Here is an 11069-nt window from a genome sequence, read left to right as displayed (position 1 = left end):
CCGACCTTTTTTTCCTATGTTATGGTTGCCGAGACCAGTTAACAAAATTAAAGTTTCGTGTGTGTGTGTGTGTTTTTTTTTTTTTAGGTTAGCTTTTTTTTTTCTTTTTAAGACATTTATTTTGCTGTTCAGCTGAGAAACAGTTACGCCCAGCTCATTTTTTTCTGTCGTTTTTTTTATTATTTATCTTTCTCTGGAGAACAGAAACCAACGCTTCTAAAGAGGCGCAGTCTCATTGAGCATTGCTGCCGTCACCGGTTAGAAAAGACGCCTTTGCGTCGACGTCAATTGTCAAGGTGCGTTCCCTTAAGAGAAAACTAGGCTTGTCTCGCCATTTTCTCTCTTATGGCGCGTTCACACTCGAAGCGGATCCGCGTTCGCGAAGCGGTCGCGAACGCGGTTCGTGAGCGACCCCGTTCAGACACACCGAGAGGCGGTTGGCGGTTTCTCGGCGATCACGCGTGATTTTTTAAGACTTGCGTTTGGCAACCCTGTTTTACAATCCAAAATCCACTTTAATTCAAGATCCAAAGCCAAACTTTTGCTATTTTGGCACCCGGAATATTTTTCTCCGGGATGTTCCCACGCATCACGAGTTCAGGCAGCGAAAAAAGAAGCATGGACCCGCCAAACTCGCCTGTGATTCCCTCGACCTCGCCCACAAGCAAAGCCCAGCTAGGCGCGCTTTGCTGACTCAGAACAGGATGCTCCTGACCTTTTCTGGACCCTTCCTGCATGAATAGCTGACCTTGTTTTCGGGATAGAGGGCCAGTTTTCCCCCCTCGTTGTTCGCTCTTATCATTTTCGAAGTTGTGAACTTGTGAGTCGTGGGGCGGACCGTGGTGCGCGGGAATGTGTTCGGTGCCAGCCGGTCGTGGCTTCATTGGTGGAGGACTCTCCTCTCGTCCCTCGAACGTCGATCGAATCTACTGTTTGTTTGACATTAAAGGGATACTACAACGAAATTTGGGCGCTCATTTTTTGGTCTATATGTCTGCAAAAAAGCAGCATCACATCGAACATACTAATATCCTGTTAAAAAAGTCACGAAAAGGCATTTTAAAACGAATTAAACCATCAGCAAAGAGCACCTGGTGGATGTCGCTAACGCCTCGCTTGTAATGCCCGTCTAGGAACCTTGACAGCTAGTGACGGAGGTTGTCTCGTCTCCGGCCACGACGAGAGAAGAGGGGCAGGAGAAGCTCCCCTGTTCCCGAGAATGCCTTTTCTGCGTCGCAGAAGTCGCTATTGTCCCCCTACCAGATTACGGAAGATTAACCCGTCACTCAAAATTCGTACAAAAGCAGCCGCTTCGGTGGCTGGAACGACTAGGCCATCCTCTCGACGTCAGCCTCACCGTAGCTTTGCTCGTCTTGAGACGACCTACGACACGATTGCGTTGGATGTCACGTGGTCTCCGCTGGGCCTTCTCCGAGCGCTTGCTAGAGTGGGCCGTTTATAGCGAAAAATACAGCCACCAGGCTCAAAATACAAACGTGCGATTGTCATTTACGGATATTGTGGATCATATTCAACCTATTTTTGAACACGACGGGAGTATTTCAAATTTCGTTAAAGTATCCCTTTAAGCTCAAATAAACGCCGTATGGATTACCTCTGCATTGTCTGGTACGTAAACTTTATTCCTTGAGTAGGTTCCCTTTATTTTATTAGTAGTGAACGTTACAGGTCGAGCTAGCGCAGGTACCCTGCCCCCTCCTCGGTAGTGCGTTGGCTACGCAATCAAGCTTACGACGTCTCTATCGGCCTTCGTGGTGGTCATGCACGGTATCGAAGGCTTTTAATAGTTAACGCGACTATCCTAGTGGGTAGAAAAGCTGACATTTCGGTCGATTAGGGGCGGGTTCCGACGTTCTACAGGCAGAGGTTAACAAGGCATCGAGCTTGGGCTGTGGCACGGGGAATAATAAAAAAACTCTTACCCGAACCAAATCACCGGTGCGAAGCCCGTTAAAATTACGAGTCAATTCTTATCGTGGCGGATTTAACTGACGGACGTGAACATAAAGTTTCTCCGTTGATTTGTCGAAAGCTAAGACCACAGCGCTAGGACTAGAGCGCCCTGGACAACTCATCTGCGACAGGTGCCATCTTGTTTCGAAAGTCACTGACGTCACGTTAGCCCCGCGTTGTGATTGGTTGCCGCTTTGCTGTTCGTGAAAGCGGTTGGGAGAAATTAGGGTGCCTTCATGTGCGCTTCGCATAGGGTGATGCCAACTGCCTGTTTCCCTTTCCCACACCCTCGTTCACCGCCATTTTGTTCCTCTCATTGTTTCCCCGTGCGCCGGAAAGTGGCCTTTGTGTCCATCGGTAGTCCCATCCAAGGGGAAAATGCTAATCCTCCCTCCGTGGGTTCCACAACGCTGCTCCGAACTTCTGAGATAAGGTGCTTGTTTCCGGGAGGGTTATAAGCCCCACAGATTATCGCCGAGGAACAAAATGGCTGCTGGTTTGTCGGCGAGTGGTATTACAAAGGATGGCATCAGCCTAGCAAAGCGCACATGAAGGCTCCCTAGAAGAAATCGGTCCCGAAGCGGTTGGCAAAAACGCGCTCCAACCGCTCGATCTTAGCCGCTTTGCGGTCGAGGACGCGCGGATCCGCTTCGCGAACGCGGATCCGCTTCCAGTGTGAACGCGCCATTAAACTTTCTCTCGGTTGATGTGCAGAGCGACCGCAACCTCATTTCAAGTACCTCGCTCACAGGTATCGGGACGACGTGCTCTGGAATGTAAAGTTGAAGGGCTTCGATATACGACTTACATAACAACTATTTTTCATGATGCACTTTCCTTAGCATAAAATTACTAAGCGTTAGCTTAAGCACATTTGACGCCAATGTGACGCGGACGACGGCTTTACAGTTTTCCATTTTTAACGAGTGCTCACCCCCTGGACAACAAAGAAAACATGCAGGTATTCTTGAAAGATCCACCAACAAACACCCTCCACGACTTCTGACGGCGAAGGACGCCTTTCACACGCAATGGAAACTGGATGGCCACACTCCCTCCAAGCTTGCTTTCGCGTTCAGGCCAGCCAGCTGGCAGCTTTAAACGTTGGAAGTCGGATTCATCGCAAAGGAGCAACCCTCCATCAAGCTTTGCACCCTTTTTGTAGAACACCCGCCGAAATATGTCGAGGTCAAATTCAGCCCTTACAAGTCCGTTGGAGGTCCTTGGGTTCGCGGGCTTCTTCTGTACCTCGTAGATGAGTTTCTCCGTGGCAGAGTCCAAGCGGCTTTGGGATGGCTCACTGGGATTGCAGAATTCCCTCAGGCATTCCGAGTTCAGATGCCGAGAAGGCTCCAAAGTAGACTGCCATTTCGGAAGCCCTTTTCATTGAATCAGAACGCCCTTGCTCTGCATAAATGGAGGTACAAATATCTTAGATCGGAAAAGCGCCAGAAAGCAAGGGCAACAGAAGAAATAGACAAAACGATGCGCTACTGTCAACTGAATTTTTATTCGGAAAAACAAACATATATATACACACCCAAGCAACCACTTGCTTCCAATCAAGCTTCTCGTGAGATGAATTCAAATTCCTTATCCGATAAAAAGACTGAGGAAGTGCTGATGCATGCATCGCCCTTCACCCTGATTTTAAAAGCCTCGAAGATTTCTCTTTCTGTTCTTGTTTTATATCGCCCCTAAATCTGCGTTTCATCGAGTGCAGGAGAACATGGGCACCGATCACAATAAACGGCAAAGTTTCCCGAGGGTGACCGCCTAACAGAAAGTGTAATGCTCCCTGGCCCTCTCGTTGACGCACCTCCCCGTCTGCCCTATATACGTTCTCCCGCATGACGTTGATATCTCGTAAACCACCGCTGTTTCGGTTTCTACATATTTGTTAACATGCTTTTTTGTGCATGCTTCCGCCTTGCGTGATTTGTTCTTCACCCTTGGACATAATCTGGATAACTTCGACGGTGCTGTAAACACTACAGGAACGCCGAAACGTCCGGCTATCTTTTTTAGATTGTGGGACAATCTGTGAATGTACGGCAAAACCGCCACCTACTGTTTATTCTGCGTGATGCCTTCCGATTCACTTTCTCTTTTTTTCAACTTTGACACGAGGCTTTCGGCGATTTCCACGAGATGTCCTTCTGGGTACCCCGCGTTTTGTAAGCGGCAGACTTGGGTGAGGAAGCTTGAACCAACAACGTGTTCACATGATTTTTTTTTATGATTTTAAGGACTAAACGGATGTTCCGCCTCATTACTCGCTGAGATGATTTTTTTAAATGGCAGAGATTGGCTCTTCCGAGTGTTTCGCGGGTAAACAGACGCGCAGGCATTTCTTAGACTATGGCCATGTCTCTCCCCTCTGCCAAGCGAGCAACCAGTCACAGCATTCCCTGTAGCGAGATGATCGAATGACAAAGATAAATATTTAATTTCGTTCGAAAGCGCCATTTGCGCCATTTGTACGTAGCCACTAGGCGTACAGAACGTCATGTTCATTGCTGCAGTGCCGTTCATATTTTCTAACTTAGGTCTTTTTTTTTTTTAAGAAAAATGTATTTGCTCGATGTGATTGGATTGAACGCTGCGGTTAGACTACTGTTGCTTGACAAGGAAGTAGCCACAAAGGACTTTGTAAGAGTGCAGGGGCAGAAAACCGTTCACTGCTAAAGCCCCTCGATGGGTTCCTAAAACTAGCGGCGTCAAGTTGGACAGTACACGAGACGCGTGCCCCGTGCAGCCCTTGGAATTGAATGGCGGCAATGCACTGCCACTGAGCTATCAAAACGCCATTTTCTTCGCACAGCCCTCGCTCAAACCACGTCTCGCGCGCGTTCTTACGACAATGGTCGTCGGTACTTTTAAGAAAGGCGAAGCGCGAAGAGCATGATATGCACCTTTCCAATGCTTACAAATCCGCAGCCCAGCACGCGCATGCTTGAGGCTTGACAAAGCGAGCAAAGCGCCTGTCATACGCACGAACACAAAGAATGGCCCCGGCCAGGGAAACGGAACAAATGGTCCCGGAACAAATGGTCCCGGAAAGAATGGTCCTGGAATAAATGGTCCCGGAAGAAATGGTCCCGGAAATAATGGTACCAAGTACAAACTAGGAAAAAATGTTCCCAGATAAATATGGCCAATATGGGTTTCGCGTTTTCGAATAAATCCGATAATATCCAATAACATTGACTTAAAACGAAAGAAACACACAAGAGGACGAAACAAACGACACAAAACAGTCAATGTAGATTACCAACACGCTCAAGTCTATAATCCAATAACACTTGCCGGTAAAACATTTTACGGTTTCCAATTTATACGAAAAGCTCCGAATTTCAATGCTGCCGGTTGCACGAACTCATCCGGTTTTTATATTTTTCTGGGAAGCTCAGAAATGTTTTGCGCTAATTTTATTTTTTTTTATTTACACTTCTGTGCTAAAAGCGCCATAGACTAATATATATTTTCAGCCCATATAAAAAAAAAGAAAACTTACTTAGCTTCTCTACGACAATAATCGAATGGGGCTCGCTTATATAAATATACTGCTCAAAAACACTGCTATATAAAAAATGTGCTCAAAAACAACTGCGAGGCATGTAACCGGAGATTCAGCAGCATTGTCGGGCATAGCCATCCAACTGTATGGAAGGCGATCGACGCTCTACGGACGGAAGCTTTCTCTGTCTCCGTAAAATCTGCTCAGGAGTTTTTACGGAGAAGAAAACATAAAGAGCGCTGGTTCAGATGCAGCGCCGACTGCAGGAGCAGGGAGCAAATACGATGGAGTAGGAAGTAGGAGCAGTAGGAGCAGGGAGCAAATACGATGGAGGAATTCCTTCGAGGTGTCAGTCGCACTGTTCGGTTTTGAACACCAGGAATAAGATGTTAAGACACGTCCATATATGTGTGTTATCAATAAATTGTATAATTTCTGAACATCTTGTCGTAAAATACAGTTTAACCTAGCTAGTGCAGTTGCTGATCTGGTTAAAGAGACATGGAGGAACACCAAATGTGCATGGAAACGTAATCCGCTCGTTCTGTGTGCTATACCATCACGCGTCATGGCGAGATGGAAGTAATTCGAGTTTCGAGGCTTCAACAGAATGACTAAGGGTACTCATTTTTTGTTTCAAAAGAGCCTACTGATACTATAAATATCCTAAAGCCCCTTATATGAAAATAGTAATAACTCCTATAATATCGCATAAGGTCACTACATTAACAGTTAGGAGATAACTGTTGGATAGTTTTCATTCCAAAAATATTCTGACGATTTTGAAGAAAATCAAGTTCAATACCCGACCACTTTCTTCGAAGTAACCGGACTTAAAATATAGACGAGATCCTTCATTCCACCAGGAAATCACTGATTGCATAGCGGATGAAGTATATTGTATATACAATATACTTCATCCGTTATGGAATCAGTGATTATCGTTTAGAAACTAAGGAACTTTATCGTTTAGAAACTAAGATGCACCATATGGTGCATGTTAGTTTCTAAACGATATTCTTACGGGACCATTTTTTCCTACCTTGGACTTGGGACCATTAGTTCCGGGACCATTTGTTCCGGGACCATTTATTCCGGGACCATTAGTTTTGGGACCATTTGTTCCTACACCCCCCCGGTTACTATTGGAAAGGTCTACTATAGCTGGCCTTCTCAAAAGTTCAGCTGCCTAAGTCAACACGATTGGTTGGAATTCGACAACTGAAGGGAGGAGTGCCATATAATGGTGACTGTGTCTCACGTGAAGAGTTTACCGTTCGTAAATAAGGCGTGTATTGTTTGCATATTGTAAAAGAAAATATTCAGAAACTTGCGTAGAGGCTACGACTCTTCAAAAAAGCTACCAAAAGAAAATGTAAAGTTCTGCTACAATAAAAGTATCGATATCTACAGGCCCCTGCGAACTAACAACCAAATATTGTCGTCGCGGGGATTCAATACTTAGATTTCAAGCAAATATTAAACGACTTTGTGCATATTGTTCGAGTCAAGTTTTGGTGTAATACTTAGCTTGTATAGATTGCTCCACGACACATCGGCAAACAGTGGATGGGAAAACTACTCGACGGATCCTATTCGAACAATTGTCCTCAGATTCGATTATTTTAGATATCATTGCTCTACGCCAAGGAAAGCCGGTACCTGTTTGCTATATTTTTTTCATTTTTCCTGCAATACTTTTACCGAGACGGGTAAGGATTGCGCAAACGTTGCGAACCTTACACATGTAAGATAATACGCCAACACATTTTTAGAATGGCGTATAATGTTTTGTTACATTTATAGATGCATAAATATTTCAAATCAATGCTTTGCTAAATATAAAACTGATATCGCCAAACTAAACCACACAATAAAAATAAATCAACTCAATTTGATATAAAGTAAGAAAACATCCAGAATCACTTACCGTATAGGCGATAATTCTCTCAACCGGGTAGAAGGACATCGGGTGATGTTGACGCACGAGATGCAGGCAGTGAGACCAGACTTGTGCATATCTCAAATACTCTACTCAAGACACTGTATCTTAAATACTGCTTGGAGTATTTTGGTATTTTGCAAATACATTTTATGGAGAGTATTTAATAGTCTATTTTAATTAAAATTCTGAGTATCTGGTACTCATTATCTTAAATACATTTTTCACATTCCGCCATTTTCCGAGTTTTTCGGTATGAAGTGGGATGGGTGTGGCACGGGCAAACGTGAACATTCTTTCGAGCAACCGAATCCTGTTGCTAGCTCCGATTAGCCACAGTGACTTTAACTGAGCTCGTGAAAATATCGCTTTTTTGCCGACTGTGACCCATATTTTAACCCAAAGTTCGTATAATGAAGGTTCTCTCTTCGGCCTTCCCAAAGGCGCCTTTTGTTTCTATAAAGTTTCCCCCCAAAAATCCTCAAACCAAAGATGTGGCTTTACGGAAGTAAAGATGCCACCCTGAGGCGCAAACAGACCGGGAAACGACCTACGAGAACAATGGAGACTTAAGTGTCAAAAAATAACAAATAGAAGAAAATGAGAAGTGGACACACACAAAAAAGTTGACATTTTTTTTTTGTATATTTGACCCCGCTAAGGTAAAACGTCGATGTTTTTTTTTTTGTTTTTTTTTTTTTGTCAGTCCGGCACTTATTGCTCTCGCGAACACTGTCTGTAAGCGAAAATGGATAAGCAGAGAACAGGACAGGAAACGAACTAGGAGCTGGATGACCTCTCAAAATGCCAACAAAGTGTCCCCCAACGTTGGGTGCTTTTCTGAACGCAACCTACTTGAAAAGGTGCGACCGTTGCCGTGGCTATTATGGGGGTTCTCTTTGTTATCCATTCACTCATATCCGTGTCCCAAGTTCGATTATAGTGACGAAAATAGGGAATATGTATTGTAGTTAAACGATGCTTCTAAGGTGCGCCGCAGGATGTGATATTCAGCGATGTCACTGTTGGCGAAGTGCTCTGACCCGTTTGTCACCCCCGCACCTCGGTGTTTACCCAACACAAGGAATGTGCACAGGCCCACAGGCCTTGTGGGCATGATGGTGTCATCTTTTTTAGTAGAGCGCGGGGCATAGTCTAATGAAAAAATAATACGGATCTCCCCCGAAAGCAGTCGTCAGAGGACGCGAACTTGACCCACTTGGGCTTTTGTGCTGAAGTGTGCAGGGTGCATGCTGCATCGTTCATGCAGGCCACTCCGGCCTCCATGAACGATGCAGCATGCACCGTTCATGCATCGTTCCACAAAAAAGCCCCTCCTCCCCCTCACCGGAGAACACGAACTCCAGCCAAACGCTGACGCCGCGTTCGGTTAAGTCAGCCGAGCGCTGAGCCATTGTATTTGTTGTCCCCATCCATCTAGTTCTAAATTTAACCGCTTGGGGCACCACGGTCTGATCTCCTCCCCAATAGCTAAAGCGACCTCTTTCTTGTTGTCCCAGAAATGTTTTGTAACATCTATCAGTGATATTGCCACGCGCGTTGCCCAGCGCGTGGCCGAATGGTTACCGCGCTTGGCTCTCGCGCGGAGGCCCCGGGTTCGATACCAGAAAGCGGACTTATATTTTATTTATTTCTTCAACTTGACGTTCTGGTAAGTTCGAGAATTTTGTCGTCTGATCGAGTTACGAATGTTCTCCGCGCCGAACTTTCTACGCCGAATGTTCGGGAAACACACGCGGGTACAAAAGGTGCTCCAAGTGGCGGTCCGGAGTCAGTCTCGACCCCGCGGTCGATCCTGCGGTTTCGCCGACATCGACGCCTGCGACGCTAGCCTCTCTCTCTGTTGTTTTGGGGACAAGTGCGCCCCATTAAACGTTTAGCTTCTTCAGTTATTCGCCGCCTCATCATTTATCATTCGTGACATTATTTTGCTCTTTATAGCCGGACTGCATAAAATAGCCCCACGAAACTTTTTTTTTGCGTTTTGTGTTGTTGCATGGTAATAAACCATTCTGGCAACCCAGATTTGCGTACCTGCATAATTGTCGTTGTCAATGACGTCGATACAAATTAAGCAATGCGGAAGTATCTTCAAAAGTAACGTAACTACATTTCTAAGTATTTGTACTCTACTCAAGGTAATTTACAGTGAAAGGAACCTGAGTAGTATTTTAAATACTTCATGACGCAGGTATTTAGTAACTTAACTTAAATACTTTTATCGAATATTTTGTTCAACACTGAGTGAGACCAAGACGGGCCGAGAATTGTGCAATCGTCGGACCGTGCTCACTTATTTTATAGTATCACACAAAAGTTCCTTTCCCCAATACCTTTTACCCTGAGACATGATATTTTATACTGAAAAAGAACGGACGTAGCAAGAAAAAACTGGACAGCACTGAACTTACAAGAGAAGCAGACAACTAAACGTTCAAAAAAAAGACTGAAACATTCAATCAAAAGACTGAAACGTTCAAACAAAAGACACAAATCTGGACTAGCAAAAAAAAAACGATTTTCCCAGGTTGGTACGAATGTCGATCAGCTCCTACCCGAGACACAATATTTTACACAGAAAAAGCAAGGAAGTAGCAGGAAGAAATTAGAAAGCAGTGAACTGGTAAGGGAAGTAGACAACTAAACCTTCTTCAACCTTCCCGTATACCTCTGCTATTAAAAAAAAAAAAATATATATATATATATATATATAAATATATATATAATATATATATATATATATAATATATATATATATATATATGGGTGATTTCATCTCAACTCAGGCACGGATTTAGAATCGAATTTTTAATTTTGACGAAAAAAATATATGTTTTGGGCAATTCCTATAATAAAAGAAGACGCAAACAGTTATTTCGTCGGATTTTCTGTTCTCAAGTTATGGACCGTTGAAGCGGTCAAGGTGGAAATTGATGTTTTTCCAGCCTATCGGAGGTGCCATATTTCACTCCATCCCTTTTCCCTACTTTTTATGCTACATCAATATAACTTTTTGGGAACACTCTAGACATAGGCTTTTTCATGCTAATTAAGCGTCTAGGTCATAACATTCTTAATTATTTTTTTTTATTTGTCAAACCACCTCTCTCTGACGATATTTGACGAAGTTCAGCAAGCTGTGCTGTGTGACCTAATCAACATATTTTTTTATGATCTTTATATCACCGTAAAGCACCAATTATGCTCTTTCTTTTGAGTATAATTTCAATATTTTGCCACAAGTATATAATGCGCTACATGTGCCTGAAAAACGAATATTTCGAAAAACTAGCAAGTTTGGAGTCGATTTTCTAAAAAACCCACTTTTCATTTTTTCATTTTTTATTCACAGTTAGTTAATATAGTAGTCTATCAGGAACTACCAACAGAAATTGTAATATAATGTTTGTATGGCGCTATTGAGACTCGAATCTCGTGCTATGAGCGTTTTGAACGGACTTCGCACAGGCGCTTTGCTGAGCAGAATTTGGCCAATGTAAAGTTTTCCATTTAATGTTAGTACTTACCACAATATCTGAGCGTAAAAGCAAGTGAAGTAACAATATTTATCCCTACAATATTTATATACTTGGCACTGTGGTGATTGAAAGG

Source organism: Ixodes scapularis, unplaced genomic scaffold (genome assembly GCF_016920785.2).
Source record: "Ixodes scapularis isolate PalLabHiFi unplaced genomic scaffold, ASM1692078v2 PGA_scaffold2__306_contigs__length_199485367, whole genome shotgun sequence".
Taxonomy (NCBI): domain Eukaryota; kingdom Metazoa; phylum Arthropoda; class Arachnida; order Ixodida; family Ixodidae; genus Ixodes; species Ixodes scapularis.
Note: the sequence above shows the minus strand (reverse complement) of the source record.